At 44.8% G+C, this 19,479-nt stretch overlaps 1 protein-coding gene across 1 annotated transcript in view; it reads right to left on the bottom strand.

The window, feature by feature from the left end:
* Positions 1 to 17,915, bottom strand: part of LOC133126134 (cadherin-18-like) — a 275,444-nt gene extending 257,529 nt beyond the window's left edge. Inside the window, exon 1 of the mRNA XM_061237983.1 lies at positions 17,772 to 17,915. The gene's annotated coding sequence lies outside the window, so the exon portion shown is untranslated. The remainder of the gene's footprint in view (positions 1 to 17,771) is intronic.
* Positions 17,916 to 19,479: the final 1,564 nt, after the last annotated feature.

Below are 19,479 nucleotides of genomic sequence, written 5' to 3'. Positions count from 1 at the left end.
GCCACAATAAGATCCGCACAGCCGTTGGGTCCTTGGGCAAGGCCCTTAACCCTGCATTGCTCCAGGGAGGATTGTCTCCTGCTTAGTCTAATCAACTGTACGTCGCTCTGGATAAGAGCGTCTGCCACATGCCATTAATGTAATTTAATGAGAGTCTGCCAAATGCCAATAATGTAATGTAATGTAATGCCCTTGTGCACAAACCTCCATCCACACCAGTCTGGTTTGCGGTTTCAAAGCACATTTTTAAGAGGCAATTTGTATACTGTTCAAAATATATCACCAAAAAAGAAAGAAAATAAAAGAGAAAAACATCTCCTTTCAACCTTCTCTCATCTGCAATTCCAGATCTGTTCTCAAACAGCAAAGAATGTGGAGAAACTTCAGAGTGGCTGTATTTTCTGGAGTAGTTCAAATAGTTTTGACTCAAATTGTTTGATAGGGACAGTGCTGTCCTGAGGCTGTTAGTGTACTGAACGGAGCCTTAGGGTCTGCTGATTGAAGGGGCTCTTCTTTGGGTCTGCGGTGAACAGCCTGTGGCATTCACAGGCCCTGTGGTGATATGAGTGGCAGCCGCTGTGTTTTAGATGTCAACAGAATCCAACCTGTCTTAATGTACACAGTACGATCACACATATGTGATTAGGATGTGCTTAACTGAACATTCCAGCTGAAGAGGATGTAACAGTCACTGCTGATAACTGAGTTCTAGAACACTGACTGAGAGAAGAGTCTAACAAAATTACTCTTCAAAGGGTCAATGGCTATTTTTGTGAATGTTATTGAGCTGTGTGTATTTGACTAATTCTACACTCTGTACATGAATATTAATACAGGAATTTGCATGCAAGATTTCAACACAGACTTTCTCCCAATTTGTAAAATCATGGGTTTTCAACATCTGCCATATGATGGAGAAAAATATTTTGCATCAAATCCTAATTACTACAGTGAATCTATTTTAATTTGCCTCAATGGCAAAACGTACCATGTGAACTTTCTCTTTCCATTCATTAGGTGGAAGCTGACTGTGAAGCTCAATTTTAATCCTAACAATATGCCATTTACTGCACACAAAGAGCTGGGTATTCTCTGGAATATCATTATTCCTGATCTCGCAGGTTCCAGGTCTTGTAGTTTTGCACCAGCAAATTTAAATTATGCCACACTTGTTTGGTGAGAGACAGAAGAAGCAGATAGTCTGTATTAGTGAGAATTCCATTTCCGTAGCAGGTAAAGTGCCAACAGGGCCTGCCAAATGTACCAGCTTGGTTGCCAGAGGATTAAACAGTAAATGTGGAATTGAGTTAGTCAGATAACTGCACTGATTTAACCAGATAACTGCACTGGGTAAAACCCACAAAGGTGGATTACTGAGTTAGCTGGATAACTGCACTGAGTAAAACCCCACAAAGGTGGATTACTGAGTTAGCTGGATAACTGCACTGAGTAAAACCCACAAAGGTGGATTACTGAGTTAGCTGGATAACTGCACTGAGTAAAACCCACAAAGGTGGATTACTGAGTTAGCTGGATAACTGCACTGAGTAAAACCCACAAAGGTGGATTACTGAGTTAGCTGGATAACTGCAGTGAGTAAAACCCACAAAGGTGGATTACTGAGTTAGCTGGATAACTGCACTGAGTAAAATCCACAAAGCAGGATTATTGAGTTAGCTGGATAACTGCACTGAGTAAAACCCCAAACAGTTATTTTTACTTCAGTCCATGTTCAAGATTTGGGTGAGTTTCGGGTTTTACTCTGTTTTTTTTTTTTACTCGCATTTAACTCAGTAACCCTGCTTTGTGGATTTTACTCAGTGCAGTTATCCAGCTAACTCAGTAACCCTGCTTTGTGGATTTTACTCAGTGCAGTTATCCAGCTAACTCAGTAACCCTGCTTTGTGGATTTTACTCAGTGCAGTTATCCAGCTAACTCAGTAATCCTGCTTTTTTGGATTTTACTCAGTGCAGTTATCCAGCTAACTCAGTAAACCTGCTTTGTGGGTTTTACTCTTTGAGTAATCAAGCTAACTCAGTAATCCTGCCTTGTGGGTTTTACTCGTTGAGTAATCAAGCTAACTCAGTAATCCTGCTTTGCGGGTTTTACTCAGTGCAGTTATCCAGCTAACTCAGTAATCCTGCTTTGTGGGTTTTACTCAGTGCAGTTATCCAGCTAACTCAGTAACCCTGCTTTTTTGGATTTTACTCAGTGCAGTTATCCAGCTAACTCAGTAAACCTGCTTTGTGGGTTTTACTCTTTGAGTAATCAAGCTAACTCAGTAATCCTGCCTTGTGGGTTTTACTCGTTGAGTAATCAAGCTAACTCAGTAATCCTGCTTTGCGGGTTTTACTCAGTGCAGTTATCCAGCTATCTCAGTAACCCTGCTTAGTGTTCTAGAAGCACATGTATTTCCTGTATACATTGAAGCTATTGCATCATAGGTTTTTTCTGTCTACACCGCTTCTTACGTTTAAACATAAACCAACCGAAATCATTTTTGTATAGTTTGTTTTCAGAAATCAAACAAGCACATGTTTTGTTCTTGCTCTGATTGACATATAGTGCGTGTCAAACACAAGAAAGTGCTCCCTGCTCCAGGCATTGTGCTCATTAAGATGTGTAGGAGTCTTGTTTTTTATAACACTACAGAGAACCGTGCACAGATTACTGCTCACACAAACGTCTCAATAGCTGTTCGGGTGCAACTTGTCTGCACTCTTAAAAAAAAAAAAAAAAAACGGAGTTACGAGTCCTTGCTTCCAGATGTCGAGACAACAGCCTGCACTCCAAACCAAATTGAAGAGTTTTAATGTGGGCCCTGTTAAAAACCTCATCTGCATGTCTTGGCATCCCATTAACGATGCCATCAGGTCTGCGCCCTGGGCTCTTTAATGCCAGGAGGACTGCAGCTTCTCCAGCAGGTTGTCTTCTGTAACAAGAGACTCCAGGGGTATCGGCTGACTTTGAGGGAACTTTCTTTCCTGCTTTGATGTCTTTGTTTTTAAATCAGTTTCAACGTATGTTTTCATATACAGTAGGCCGCAGGGTATACTGGCTCCCGTTGTTACTCTGCACTTGATTGATCAATTAAAGCAGTCGATTACACAGTTAACTCGCCTCGCCTGGATTCTTGGGTCTGAATCGGTTGCTGATATTAAGGCGAAAACAAAAACCAGCACACCCTGCGGGTCTCCAGGACCAAGATCAGAATGGAGGAACACTGCAGTAGGCTATCTCCATGTTGAATGGCCAGTTCCTCATGTCGTGTCGTAGCTCGATGGACAGTTTTTTTTTTCTGTTTTATGTTTCTTGGCCATTGCAAGGATATGAGTTATCTTGAAAGAGTGATTGCATTTTCTCTGCTCAGCCTACCAATTTTTATATAACTGTAAATTTTTTTATTTTTTTAATTTTTTTATTTCAGACAGATGCACGTAGCTCAGAGCTTATTAATGAGTAACGAACAAGGAACACCCCGGAGCTTGTAAAAGCACAGCCAGTTCACGACTCTATCGTCATGGTTATAAACTCCACAGTCGCACAGACTCCAGCGCTGTCATCGCCATGCCAACACACTGGCTGCTGGGTAATGACAGCAGAGCGGTGACCTCATCAAGCCGCCGTTTATTGCCTCATTTCTCTCGGCTGTGTTCTTGTCCTTGTCTCATACTCCTTCATACTCCTTATTTTGTACTTTCTTATTTTATTTTCAGTGTTTCTCAGAGGTGGTTTTTATTGCTCTGCTGGGCTGGGATGGTCTCAGAGTGGTAGATATTGAATCAGGCCTCGTTCCCATGTGACCCCCAACTGTGGCATGAGCTTACAGTTTACACTGGTGGATTTACATTACATTACATTACATTACATGTTATTTAGCTGACGCTGTTATCCAAAGCGACATATAGTTGATTAGACTAAGCAAGAGAAAATCCCCCCAGGAGTAATGTGGAGTTAAGGGCCTTGCTCAAGGGCCAAACAGCTGCACCAGGGATCGAACCACTGTGCAGGTCCCAGTTTTGTACCTTAACCACTACGCTACAGCCTGCCCAAGTTACACTTGTAAATTCACACTGGTGGAGTTCACCCTGGTGGATTCACACCGGTTGAGTTTACACTGGTGGAGTTACACTGGTTGAGTTTACACTGGTGGAGTTCACCCTGGTGAATTCACACTGGTTGAGTTTACACTGGTGGATTCACTCTGGGTGAGTTTACACTGGTGGAGTTACCCCGGCGGATTTTCTCTGGTTCCACGGGTTAGATGGGCATAACTGTGTCAGGTCTGCTGTGGAAAAGCGCAGTAGAATAACAGTGAAACGCTGTGGAAGGAGTTGATTAAGCAGCCCTTTGTGTCAGAGCACTAAATGAGGACTAAGGCTCCATTAGCTCATCAGCTTGATGTTTGCATATAAACAGCCTTGTGATGTCTCGGGCATCGGGTATTGATGCTAAAAACAGTCGGGTTTTGCACATAGCTCTAAACCCACTAAAGGTGAAAATTAATTGGACTGCTGTCAGGGTTCAGGTCAACATGAGAGACACATTCTTTTTTTCCTGCTTTTGCCCTTTGGGGCTTGATATCTGTTTCCCGTGATAGGGCCATTATCGCTGGTGCTTCAATTAGCTCGATCTACACTTCATGTCAACACGTTCCAGCTCAAAGGCAAATGAAAGATCAGGTCATGATAAACGGGAGAACGTGCTACGATCATCTTTAGTTTAGAACACATAAGTAGATACTGTTACGTCCCAGTGTTTTGGGATGTATAATGCTGTTGCTTTTTGGCTGTTTTGGGCTGGGTACTGCTGTGTTTTTGTGTTTTCCTATACAGGTGGAGGGGAGCATGCATTCCGTTGCTGAGAGACACACTTGGACGAAGAGGATGCAGCATCTCGCCACGTTGGAGACCGGACCAGATGCAGCCGTTGCTAAGAATGCCGGCGGTCGTCGCGGAGCAACACACGCCAAGAAGAATGCAACTATATAGGAGCTGCACGCTGTCAAGAGCGCGTCTACATCAATTCACATGCAGCTGGAAGCTACGCCGCTTTGACCTCCGCTACCAACCAGTTGTCTGTGACTTTAAGAAGATCTTTAAGAGACCGAACTTTGGAGAAGTTTCACCCCGTTGTAGAACAACTTAGACGGTGAGATTTCCGAATCATGGACCTTTGATTAACAAGGATATTATTAGTATAGGACTCTGTTTAGCGTTGTAATTATTAAACATTCTCTTACTTCCTTATAACGCTGCGTACTGGTTACTTCTTTCTCAAGGGTTTGTGACAGTGAATGTTACGCCGTAATCAACTCTCTTTGTTATTGAAACATCGGTGAGTACCAGGTCGTAACAATACCAAGAAGAGACAATGCGTTAAAAATAAATACTGAAATAAAATCACATAAAATACAGTGGAAACAAAACAATAATTAAACATGTTGCTTCCAGCTTCCCTTGTGATCCAATTCATTGACTGGCTTGTAGATAACATTTGTACACATTATAATTACGTGTCGCCATATGGCAGAGGCACCGCTTGTGTAACACGTTTTGGGTGTTTTGGGAGAGCTTTCAGAATAATCTGCATCGCACTGGCGTGTTGATGAAGTACGAATCACGCGCAGCGAAGAACACGTGGAAACACGGCTCGGTTAATTTGTGAACGCGACTAAAATGACATTTTGAAAAGAAGACAGAAGTGTTGAAAACATTTAATGACATAAAGTAGAGAGTGGTGCTTACAGAGTTGCTAAAATCAGGTTTCAGATGCAGCAAGTCAATTTTAAACCTCATTCATTCATTTGGGGAGTTTGGCTCTAAGGGGGGGGGGGGGGGGGCTGGGGCAGAGAAATACAGTGTAGAATGAAAGTTTAGAATGAAAGAAAGTAAAAAAAAAGCCACAAAAAAAAAGTTTGATCATCATTAATTAATTCTGAGCATCATAAGAATGTATCAGTCCTACCTGAATAAACAGCTACACTTAACTACTTAGCCACCTGTAAAATTCCTGCAGGTTACATCAAAATAACTAAATTGTTGGTAACATTTAAAATGGTATGATTTGAAATGGGTAACATATTGGTAACATTTAAGATTTCCCCGGCATCTACACCAGCCGGTTTTCTTAGTTTCTCAGTTTCTCAGATCTCGTTAAACTCAATGTACTTTCGAGACCCCGTCTGCGGCAGATGCGCTGGCATTGTTATGGCGCGCTAATGTCAGCTACAGCGCCGTTACGCAGATTGACGTCTGCAGTCAAACGGGCCGATCAGCAGGAGGCTGGCTGTGAAGGTAAGAGGCTAACAGCACGCGCGCGGCTAACGCTAGCATCCGCGCACGCTGTGCGTGTAATAAGCGCACTGTCTCAGGAGCCTGCGGGCACAGTGCTGCTGGGCTCGGGGCCTGGGAGAGATAAACAGGAGGAGAACGGGCCCTGAAGCGGATAGGCGCGCGTCTGCTCGCTGGATTGCACAGATCACGGTTTCCCTTTTATGGATGGCATTTTTGCACATTCTTATGTTGTTAGCAGCCTGTAGCCTAGTGGTTCAGGTGCGTGACTGGGACCCGCAAGGCGGTGGTTCAATCCCCGGTGTAGCCACGATAAGTTCTGTGTGGATCTTGGGCCCTTGAACCAGGCCCTTAGTCCCATGTTGGTCCTCTGCTTAGTCTAATCAACTGTAAGTAGCTTTGGATTAAAATAATATGTAAAGTAATGGGAGGGCCTCCCTTTAGCTCAATATGTTTGTGACCTGTCTAGTTTCGTGCACCTGCCATTCACGCACTTTACTGCCAATTTCAAAATAAACATCCGGAATGAAAACCGGTGGTGGTTATATGTCTTGGTTTACTAACTCACTGAACATTTGCAGCGACCCACTGGTGTCAGGTTTCATGTTTGTCACTGTGTAGTCTTTTGTGCGTCGTGTTTCCGTGTCTTAGTACTCATTAACGGTGTGCACACCGTAGTCACCCTGTCAGTTCGTTCATTGTTATTTGTTTCACCTGCATTTTCACTTCCTGATTGTTCCCCACACCTGATTGCCATTTCCTCTAGTTACCTGTAGTATAAATACCCCTCATTTTGTATATCTCATCACCAGATCTTTACGTGTCTTTATCATACTCTCCAGCGTTATTATCAGATAGATTTCTGTTACGACCTGTTTCGCCCCGACTTGTGCATTTTGCTTCGCCCGTCTGTCTAGTTTGGAACCGTAGTTCATCAACCCTTTACGACTTTTGTTTTCGGATTCTGTTTTCGCCTTTTTTGCCCATCTGTTATCGACCCTTCGCTTCGATTATCCTCACTGTTCCTATTTGCTGATGTATTGACCCATTGCTTGGACACTGTACTACAAACTGCCTTATCCCTGCTGATTCCGTTTGCTGGCTCTCGACCTTCTAAAATCTGCGTTGTGGTCGCGCACCGGGGTCTGGTGTTATACAAACCTGATAACTGGAGTGAGGTACATTTCGTCGGCGCAGTGTTTTAGCCTGGCCCAGCCTCCATGCTATCGATCGCACCACGCCGTCGATCTCCAGATAAGCGGGGTGCACTGGTACCGACCCGCATGTTTCTTATCTTCCCTCATTTACACCTGATATTCTGCAGGATCAATCCCCTCGTCACCACCTGCGACTAATCAGTCATCTAATGAGGAAGCGCAACATTTATCAAAAGCCCTTCATATTGAGCCATTGTGATCCATAAAACTGGATTTTTGCCTTTTACCTCAGCATTATTTTGATGATTGTATGCATGTGTACTGTTATTTGCAATCAGGAATAACTGTGGGCTTACTTCTGTGGTGTCACCATTTCCAGCCATTATGAACAAATAAAAGGAACAAGCGAGTTTGTGAACAAATCAAGCCACTTCAAACATTCAGCTTGCACCAGACTCCTGACTGGTTTTGCAAGTGATTAGTTTAAGCTTTGAATTTAAGGCTCAAATCAGCGTATTCATCCAAGAACAGGCTGTAATGGCACCCATGATTGAAGTAAACAAATAATCTGACATGCGTATTCTCTGTTTTCATAGTCTATCTGGATATTAAACCGGTATTGAAATGATTCACTAATACATATAAAAGATAAACCATTGTTTTCCAGCATCTTCATTCACATCACATCCAGTGTTTGAGGAACAATAACTTCACCCCTGTTGAACCACAAAATGGCTTCCCATTCATCCTTTCATTCATGCAATGCCTAATTTGGAGATATTAAATCGTAGACAGAACTAAAATCCAAAAGGGTAAATTAGGTTTCCCCTAGAGTCTCCTCTAGTGGTAAACAGTAAAAGTTGAAAAGTCTAGAGGCAAATTAAAATAGGCTAAAATGCGACATGTCTTACATTACATCTTAAAAAATGCTCAGAAATGCAAACTAATGAGCAAAGTTGCCTGAGTCCGAGGTGGGATTTGAACCCCAGCCTCTCACTCGTCCAAATATTTGTTGAACGAACGCGTTACCAGTCAGCTAAAAACAAACTTGCCTCTAGCCATGGGCAACAATGTTCTTTTGAATTTGAGGGTTACGTCATCGGGGAGTGTTGTCGAGGTAACCTGCTACCAGCCTTTGCTTTCACTGCACTTCACCATGATTACTAGCGAACTAGCTGAGCTAATCACGCTACACAGGCTTTGCTGTCAATATCCGTTCATCCATCTGCCAATCGTCTAACCCATAGATTCCAGCTCTGGGTCGCAGGGGGCTGGAACCTATCCCAGCATGCATTGGGGTGAGAGGCAGGGATGCACCCTGGATAGGTTTCTCATCCATTGCTGGGCTGCTTTGCGGTCAATAATACCCTGTGATTCCATGTCCCACCAGCAGGGCAGAGCCTCTCTCTGAAGCCAGTTGCGCTCATTAACCATCATCTGTTGGCAGTATCCGAATGATAGCCGCAAGTGTTTCATTATTGCCAATTCGTTACAATTCCACGCGGAGTCATAAAAACAATCCCCACATAATTTCCAGTCACCTTGCTTTATATTCAACACCAACACCAACAGATATATGGATAGTGCTACAAAAAGCCAGTGTTTGGACTCTCTGTTTTTATTAAATTATCATCTCCAGAGACATGCCGAGTAATCGCTAACTGTAAGCAGTAATCTGTGGAAAGGTTTGTCCTGATTAACGTTGCGGTAAAGTCGAACGGGATGACTCAGGCGCAGAATCAATCTACATTTGGCATTTATTAGTTTCTCCTTCATAGATAGATTGGAAAGTTCAGTGATAACTAAAATTAGCCTGCCACGCTGCTTGTAAATAAATAAATACGTAAATAAATAAATAAATAATTAAATTAATAAATAAATAAAGATGCAACAACGTTGAGTCACAGCTGAAGACAGGCCGCATTTCTTGTCGTATGTAACTCAGTTCATTACTCTCTTAATGAAATTTTAAGCTCCCAGGGGGATGATGAAAAGTTGTTTGCGGAGTTGTTGCTCCACTAGCCTGGATATTACACAAACCACACAATACATTACATTACATTACATTACATTACATTACATGGCATTTAGCAGACGCTCTTATCCAGAGCGACGTACAATGAAGTGCAAATCAAACACAAGTATGAGTGCTAAGAGGACCTGAGAGGACAGTACAGTTCCGAGTCCTAGTGTAAACATACAGATAATTGAAGAGGGTTCTGATTAACACCATAAGCTGAGCTGTCTCTCAGAGATATGGCCACACAGAGACATTGAGTGTTTTCAGTGTAAAATCCAGTTGCCTATGTTTTTGTTTGTCTTTTATTATGTGGGCATGTGGCGGACATTTTGTATGAAGCTGAAAATACAGAAAAAGATGGGCCTGTCATGGGCTGGGTCTATAGTTTGCACAAGGTCCATAAATGATGTTCTGCTTCATGTAATAGCTGCCTTTTTTCTGTTCTCTGGTGTGCAGGAGAAGTAGGCCTGACACATTTATAATCACGGTGAAATGTTAAGGCAGTAAAGTTAAAATGAGTGATGAGGGCCCTCTTCTTGGTCAATGAACCAGAACCACCTTTTCCACCACGTTTGTAGAATAGCGCTCAGTTAAACCACCATAAAGCTGACATTTAAGTGTTATAAGCATGACGTAACTCCCAGGTAGTCTAGTACAGCTCGGCAGCGTCCGGTCGATGTCGTTACATCGACGTATCCACAATGCGTTTAGAGCATTGATTTTTTACATCTGCTTCATAAAATTCACTGCATACATTATGTTGGTGTATGATGTTGTGGCCGGTGAAGACTTTCTGGAAGAGCTGTTGCTGGGACTCTTTTTTTTTTTGGGGAACAAAACAGAAATCAATGCCTCAGGGTTGTAATGGGAGATGTAATGGTGCGGTCATTTGGATGAGACCATAAATCAAGTTTATGACACACTGTGGTCATTAAAGAATCCATGACCATCATTTAACTGACATTTATTTTGACTGAAATAAGTATCCTTCAGTCAAAAGAAGAAGAAGAAGAAGAAAAAACGTACGCACTTTTGTAGCAGCGAGATTAATTGGTCAGGCTGTGACAGATACACAGCCTGCATGGGGGGTGTCGGTGCAGAACGAGGATCGTGCTGCTTCCTGGTTTAGCTACCCCGCATGGTGTCTCTTCTTTCTCCACACATCCATGCACATCTCTGTTATTTCTCTCTTTTCATAAGAATTTTACAGGGTACTGTGCAATATTAATATCAGGATCAAAACTGTGCACCTGAACCCTCTGAACACCCCCTGGATCCAATGGCGGGACTGTTCATTCGCTGACCGTCAGGGTTCAAATTGCACTCTAACTATTGGGCGGTCTGAGATTATGATTGGGGGGATGGATTGTGAGTTTGGGGGGTGGGGGCGGGATCTTTTGGGAGCGGCTGAAGTCTCATTTGAATTCACCAAAAATTCCCTCGATTAGTTAAATCAGGTTACAAAATGCGTGAGTACCTGGTTATAACAAGAACCTTCTCGCAAGTGGGTCCTGAGGACTGGGGTTGAGAGGACTATGATTCCCTCAGATTGGTAGCATCACCCAGCAAAGGGTGGTTTTGAGAAGGTGATAAGGTGACACTGTTCAATAGCGACACCTTTGGTCAGTTGAGGTTCTGCCTTCGCCAGATGATTGGCATTCAGAAACATGTGTCACACAGTAGAAGAGGCTTACGATCACATAAAAACATAAAATAAACATATAACACACGCAACATTCAACTTTTAGAACTCATGGCCTAAACAGTGTGAAAAAGGGGATCACGGCACAACATACCCAGTGCAGTGTTTAATAAGTCATAGTCCCAACGGACATTGCTTAAAAATAAAAATAAATAAAATGAATGAATGAATAAAGATGCAGGTTATTCACATGAGGTACGATTTGACATTTTGGGGCCTGAATGAGTTATGGTGTTAATTTTAACCCCTGGCTTGAAGTATCTGTTTGTACTGAGAACATCCCCACTCAGCTGCACACTCACAATAAGGGAAAGATGAGGACGACACTACAGGTGAACAGGCAGGCCTACGGACATGGCCATGCAATCAAAGCTATGAAAACAAAAACAAAAAAAATAAGGGTTAAAGAATGCCTAAAACCATGAAGTATATTTGTATCCGTCACATCCATACAAACAGCTCTGTGACGTATAGTGGGTGTGTTTTTCAGTTCATTTTCAAAATATATGTCATGAGTGAACAATGTTTTCCACTGCTGTCCTTTCCTGCGTGTGGTGTTCCTAATTTGGATGGCAAATATTGGATAATCAGGCTTATGTTGATGATTTGGGACGCCTTCCTGCATACAGACCATGATCAGCAAGCCACCATCACCATCATCATCATCATCATCATCATCACCATCACCATCATCATCACCATCATCATCATCACCATCATCACCATCATCATCATCACCATCATCATCACCATCATCATCATCATCACCATCACCATCACCATCACCATCATCATCACCATCATCATCATTACCATCATCACCATCATCATCATCATCACCATCATCATTATCACCATCACCATCACCACCATCATCACCATCATCATCATCATCACCATCATCACCATCACCATCACCATCACCATCATCATCATCACCATCATCATCATCATCATCATCACCATCATCATCATCATCATCATCATCATCACCATCATCACCATCATCATCATCATCATCACCTTCATCATCATCATCATCATCATCATCATCATCATCACCATCATTATACTAAGAAGCTGAAACCCTTCCTCCCTGGGCAAAGAGCCAATCATACGTTGTCAGGGAACTAATAGGAAATTCAACAGGGCCAACGCACAGTGGTCTGCAGATAGATCAGGAACTGGGTGTATGCATGTGTGTGTGTGTGTGTGTGTGTGTGTGTGTGTGTGTGTGTATCTGTCTCAATGGGGGTGGCCTAGCAGACCAAATGCTAACATCCTTCGTTAAGATCCCAAACTTTGCAGCAGACCTAGCTTGCACCTTTTTTTTTCATCACTACTCTTTTGGGAATGTAGGCTTCAGGTTTCTTCAGCATTTTAGAAGGAAACAAACTGGGGTTTGGTATTGTCTTCCGTTGATTTCCTTTGTGACGTTTTTTTTCATTATCTGTAACCTTCATTGCATTACGGTAGATGAACCACTGTAGATTAGACTTGCTTATCTTTTGTAACTGTTTTGATTTTCACCTGGTTGCAAGTTGTGCATTTTGATAAAGGCCCCGTCGATCAATTTGGCTATTTATTTCTCTTTGATAATAATTACCACATTAAATCATATAAATGTATTTTACTTGTTGGTTAAGTGATGTGTTTTAACAGTTGACACACTTCAGTATTCAGAGTGCTGGACATTCAATGAGATGGTCAACCAGCATGGTCAAGCTGGCCAAGCTGGGTATGAGATGGTGAACCAATTATTACTGGGAGCTCATCTGATCTGGTAGCCATGTCGAGCTGGGAGCTGGTCTGAACTGATCAAGCAGCCAGCAGCTGTTTCAAAGCCATTTTGTGTTCTGGTTCCACCGGATTCCTCCAGTGTCTCTGCTTAATGCAGAGTGATATTTACGGTTCTGTTTTGTGATTGGATTCTTTCGGGCACCTCTTCGGTTAGTCAGTTCCTCAGGGCCCCGGTCTGGTATTGCACCCTAAATCAATATCCAATTTACAATTTGTGACTGGTGTGGGCATGAGGAACACTTATCGTTGGGGTGCAGAGACTCGTGTGTGGAGCTGCTTGGTTACATTATGCATGATAAAGCATTGAATCTGAAAGAGAGGCACTCGTACATTCCCTGTCAAGCTATTCTATTTAAAGACGAACGCAACGCCGGATTCAGACAGATTGCGCGTTTCGCGGGTTACCTTCTGAAGTCTTTAAAACTCCCTGTGTAAAATTCAAAACCTGTGCATGCATTTTTTATCATCACGGGTAAGGAGCATTGATGAGCAGACTTCTGGGGAATGTTCTAGAAGGCAATGCTCGTCGTATGATCTCTGCTTTCGAGACGGGCATCCGACACGGGCGCACATTCTTCTCCGATGCAAGGAGACTGCGGTTCTATGATTCGCGTGTGGTGATGCGCTCCCTCTGACGCCCTGGCGTGGTCTGCGGACAGTGCGTCAGGATTCAGGCAGGATCTGCTCCCGTGGCAACCGGACCACCTACAACAGCAACAGCTTGTTGAGGTTTGAAAACCTCTCGTGTGTCGGACGGACGGACAAACTGCCAACCATACTCAATGTACATAAGTTGTCTATGACTCTTAGCTGACAGCCAGAGAAGCAATATGACATCCTGACCCATCCTCCCACTCTTAGGAAGAGCATAAGCAGAATGTCTTAAAGCCAGATTTCTTTTTATTACATCTTTTGCTCCATCTGTCCCTCTCTCCATCCCTAATCTTTTCACTCTCGCAGACTGACCAGGCTATCTCTCTGTCTGTCTCTGTATCTCTCTCCATCTCACTACTCTCTCTCTCTCACTCTCTCTCAATCTGTCTCTGTCCCTCTCTCTCTCTCGCTCTCTCTCTCTCAAATGAGTTCCCTTTGTGTCAAATGTCTCTGTAAACAGGGCTGACTAGTATTGATGACAGCCACCCGACTGAATCCCCATCACATAAGTATTTAACAGACACTCCCATATTCAGTCCATATCCTGAGTGACCCGCACTGCTTATATCATTTGTATGCCATCCATTTATACAGCTGTGTATGCTGAATCAATCTGTGTGTGTGTGTGTGTGAGAGAGAGAGAGAGAGAGAGAGAGAGAGAGAGGCTGGATGAGGGTTTAGGAAGCTGAACACGTAACTAATTGGCTTCTTAGCATCTTGGATGGAGAGGCAATCTCATGCCAATATGGCCCACAACATGATACCAGGCTATGATTTCGTAAGGAAAATATAGTAGTCGTATATATCTTCAGATATTATGCATGCATTGAGCTTGTAAACAACACATAGACCACTATTAGACAACACCCTTCCCGTAACAGCGATCCGGAGCCAATCTTGTTATAGGCTTAATCAAGCTAACGCTGCACCTGCATCATCGTGTAGCTTGCAGGAGGCATTCCTACAGTACAGCTGCTCTGTAACGTGTGACCTGATGTATGTGCTGTTCACCTCTGCAACGAAGCGCACAGGTGCTGTTAAAACATTCATGAACACGTTTGCAGCATCGGATCACCTTCCCATGACTTGCAGGAAAAATCTGAAAGGGTTCTGATCACAGGTGCATGTTTTCCTGCGGACAGACGGGTCCATGTCTATGTGTACGAGAGGGTGTCTGTCTGTGTGTATAAGCTGGGGCCTGTCTGTGTGTGTCTGTTTGTAGAAGCGGGTGTCTGTCTGTGTGTATGTGTCTGTGTGTACAAGCAGGTGTCTGTCTGTGTGTATAAGCGGGTGTCTGGCTGTGTGTATAAGTGGGTGTCTGTGTGTTTAAGCAGGTGTCTGTCTGTGTGTATGTGTCTGTGTGTACAAGCAGGTGTCTGTCTGTGTGTATAAGCGGGTGTCTGTGTGTTTAAGCAGGTGTCTGTCTGTGTGTATGTGTCTGTGTGTTTAAGCAGGTGTCTGTCTGTGTGTATGTGTCTGTGTGTACAAGCAGGTGTCTGTCTGTGTGTATAAGCGGGTGTCTGTGTGTTTAATCAGGTGTCTGTCTGTGTGTATGTGTCTGTGTGTACAAGCAGGTGTCTGTCTGTGTATATAAGAGGGTGTCTGTCTGTGTGAACAAGCAGGTGCCTGTCTGTGTGTGTGTCTGTGTGTTTAAGCGGGTGTCCGTCTGTGTGAACAAGCAGGTGCCTGTCTGTGTGTGTGTCTGTGTGTTTAAGTGGGTGTCGGTCTGTGTCTATGTGTCTGTGTGTACAAGCGGGAGTCTGTCTGTGTGTATAAGCAAGCGCCTGTTTCTGCCTGTGTGTACGAGTTTGTGTCAACGTGTTTGCTGCATTAGCAATGCCTGTCTGTGTGTACGTGTTTGTGTGTACGTGTTTGCTGCATTAGAAATGGCTGTCTGTGTGTACGTGTTTGCTACATTAGCAATGCCTGTCTGTGTGCACGTGTTTGCTGCATTAGCAATGGCTGTCTGTGTGTACGTGTCCCCTGCATTAGCAATGTCTGTCTGTGTGTACGTGTTTGCTGCATTAGCAATGGCTGTCTGTGTGTGCGTGTTTGCTGCATTAGAAATGGCTGTCTGTGTGTACGTGTCCCCTGCAATAGCGATGCTTGCCTGTGTGTACGTGTCTGCGTGTACGTGTTTGCTGCATTAGCGATGCCGGTCTGTGTGTACGTGTTTGCTGCATTAGCGATGCCGGTCTGTGTGTACGTGTTTGCTGCATTAGCGATGCCGGTGTGTGTGTACGTGTCTGCGTGTACGTGTTTGCTGCATTAGCGATGCCGGTCTGTGTGTACGTGTTTGCTGCATTAGCGATGCCGGTCTGTGTGTACGTGTCTGTGTGTATGTGTTTGCTGCATTAGCAATGTCGGTCTGTGTGTACGTGTTGCCTGCATTAGCGATGCCGGTCTGTGTGTACGTGTCTGTGTGTACGTGTTTGCTGCATTAGCGATGCCGGTCTGTGTGTACGTGTCTGTGTGTACGTGTTTGCTGCATTAGCGATGCCGGTCTGTGTGTACGTGTTTGCTGCATTAGCGATGGCTGTCTGTGTGTACGTGTCTGTGTGTATGTGTCTGCTGCATTAGCGATGGCTGTCTGTGTGTACGTGTCTGTGTGTACGTGTTTGCTGCATTAGCGATGCCGGTCTGTGTGTACGTGTCTGTGTGTACGTGTTTGCTGCATTAGCGATGCCGGTCAGGTAGCGCTGCTCTTCAGAGCCGCTGTGTGCTGCACTCTGCGCCCCCGCCCCTCCCACACGCCGGCGGATAAAGACGGAGCAGCAGCAGCAGCAGCCGCGCTGAATCTGTCCGGATCCCGCTCTCTGAGGATCCCGCTATCTGAGGCTCCCGCACTGCCCACGGCGAGCGCACGTCCACCACTCTGCGAGACATCTGCCCGCCGAATCCGACAGGACGCACCAGCGCCTGTAAACTCCGCTGAATTCCACCTGACCAATCAGGGACGCCGCTGGTGCGGGCTGTCGTGGCGATGAGGTGTTTTTTTTTTTTTTTTTTGTGGATGACAGAAGGAAGTTGTCTGTCCCCTTCACCGCTGAAATGAATCGATGCGCCGCTCCTGACGGGACTGCGCTGCCCCTGTCCCACAATGCAGTGAGGGAAGGAGGCGTAGTTTTTTATTTTTTACGTGATGACAAACTGACTAAACTCCCATAGGTGAGGTGGAGAGAGATCAGATCGGACACTTTGCTTCCCCACTACCCACGCCCACACAGACAAACATTCACACGCAAACATTCACATACATATCTGCACAGGCATCCAGATTCACGCACATCTGCTTGACACATGTGCACTGTACACACACACAGACACACACAAACAAACGCATACTGCTGCACATGCACACACCCACACACGCTTGCACAAACACACACACACACACACAAACGTATATACATACGTACTGTACATACACACACACACAAACACACACAGGCAAACAGACGCCTGCACATAGAGGCACGCACTCACACACACACACACACACACACACACATATACATACATAGGTACATACATCTGCACACACACAGTAAAACAGACACACACAGGCAAGCACTCACACAGACACACGCACTCACACACATGTACCTCACACATGACTGTCAGAGTCTGTAGATTCTGCCCCATTACAGGACCTGTTTCGTAAGTATACCTAAAGATATACGGGTAAAAGCCATGACTAACCGCATGCGCTCTGACAGAACACACACACACACCCACAGCAGTCCACGCTCGAAGAGAACAGCACTAAGAGTCACAACTTCAGCCAACCCCGGCTGTCAAACTCCGTCTTCCCATAGTGCTTTGCCCCGGCAGGAAAACCCACATATTTACATCACACCAGGCAACGTGAGTCAGTCACAGACTCACGTTATTCAACCACACCCACCCCCCCCCCACCCCCCCCACCCCCTCATTCCCCTCAGCCCCAGATCTTCACAAACCACCCTGCTACTGCAACAGTGCGCAAAACCCACCAGCATACCGAATGGTAAAACTAAACACACGAATAATGTGAGAAAAATGTAATCATAAATAGAGCAACATTCACTCATCGCATCTTCTTAATTGTTATGAAAGGTGTGGATCAGCAGGACAGGGAATAGTAATGCATTTTTGGTCTTACCTGCACTTTTAACTGACGCCGAGAGCAGAGGGTTAATGTGCTTCAGCAGACGAAGAGGAGGAAGAAGAGGAAGAGGAGGAAGAGTACGTGCAGAAGTGGAGCTGACGAGCAGACGGGTGAGGAAAGAGAAATCCCAGATCTCCCGCCACTCCAGAGAGAGAGAGACCTCGCTGCCCCGCCTCCCCCCCAGACCTCCACAGACCACCCACCCCTCCCTCGGACGAGCACTACCTTTTATTGCACAGCAGAAAAGCAGAGAAACACAATGCAGGGAGCCGATCGCAGGCTGATCAGGGGCGCACTGGAGAGACCAGGAACAGAGCGGCGGCAAGAAATACAACGTGCGTGCACACTGCCGAAAGCTCAGCTTTCTCTCCTCTCTCTCTCTCTCTCTCTCCTCTCTCTCCTCTCTCTCTCTCTCCTCTCTCTCTCCTCTCTCCTCTCTCTCTCTCTCTCTCTCCTCTCTCTCTCCTCTCTCTCTCTCTCTCTCTCCTCTCTCTCTCCTCTCTCTCTCTCTCTCTCTCCTCTCTCTCCTCTCTCTCTCCTCTCTCTCTCTCTCCTCTCTCTCCTCTCTCTCTCTCTCCTCTCTCCTCTCTCTCTCTCTCTCTCTCTCCTCTCTCTCCTCTCTCTCTCTCTCTCCCTCTCTCTCTCTCTCTCTCTCTCTCTCTCTCTCTCTCTCTCTCCCCCGCTCGCTCTTCGCCGTGAGCACAAACTCATTCCCCCTCTGTATAATCAATCTAGCCTGACGGAAGCTAATAGACCTCCATTTAACCAGCCAATCAATAGCCTGGATTCTGCAGCCCACTCCCCAGGGCGCTGTTCAGAAGTGATACAAACAATGAGAGTTTCTGCCAGTGTTTGGACTCTCTTTTTATTAAATTATCCACTCCAGAGACGGGCTCTTCTGCTTTGGAGGAGGGGTGTGGAAATCAATGAAACTAGTTTCTTCTGTTCCTGCTGAAAAGGGGTACTGATGTGAGTCGTTCCTGAGCTGAGCATCTCTCCGCAAGCTTTTTCTGGACTCATACCTGCGCTTTTAGTTTGACATCGATGGCCGCAGAGATAATCGATAAACTGACCATGAGATGAGGCACATACGAAAACACTCTGGGTCCAATTAACTAAAGCGATGCTGCCTCGTTTTGAACATGACACAGCACCAATTGGCCAAAACATTTGCTTTCAGGATGCATTTCTGTGACTTTCTTTTTCACGCAAAGTTAAATCTATTCATGCATAAGTGCACCGGGGACGAACACGCTAAAACAGAGTAGCGACAATTGTGGCTTGGGTCAGTTAAGTGCTCCATACAATTTACTAAAAACATTCTTTAAATTCAACCGTACTTCGCTACTTTGTACGTGGATGCTAAGAAGCCCCGAAAGCAGACAGAAATTAGCAGTGTCCTGATACATAAGATGCTGTATTAAAAGTAATCTCTGCTCACAAAATTGCCCGTGACAGCCAGCGGAAGACAAAGGAGACAAAGGGAAAAAAATCGGAATAAGACCGGATTCCGAGCATTACCCTCTTTCCTGAAAAGCAAACTGTGAAGTGGAGCCAGGTTGCACGTACAGTAGCTATCTCCCTTCTGGCGGGGATGAAAGAGGAAGCACCCAGGCACACGCCCAGAACATCTAATCCCCTGCCCACTCCCAGGATGCTAGTCTACATATTTTCGCCTCTGGTGCTTCAAAGTGTCTGACAG

Source organism: Conger conger, chromosome 4 (genome assembly GCF_963514075.1).
Source record: "Conger conger chromosome 4, fConCon1.1, whole genome shotgun sequence".
NCBI lineage: Eukaryota > Metazoa > Chordata > Actinopteri > Anguilliformes > Congridae > Conger > Conger conger.
Note: the sequence above shows the minus strand (reverse complement) of the source record. Positions and strands in the feature narration are given on the sequence as shown.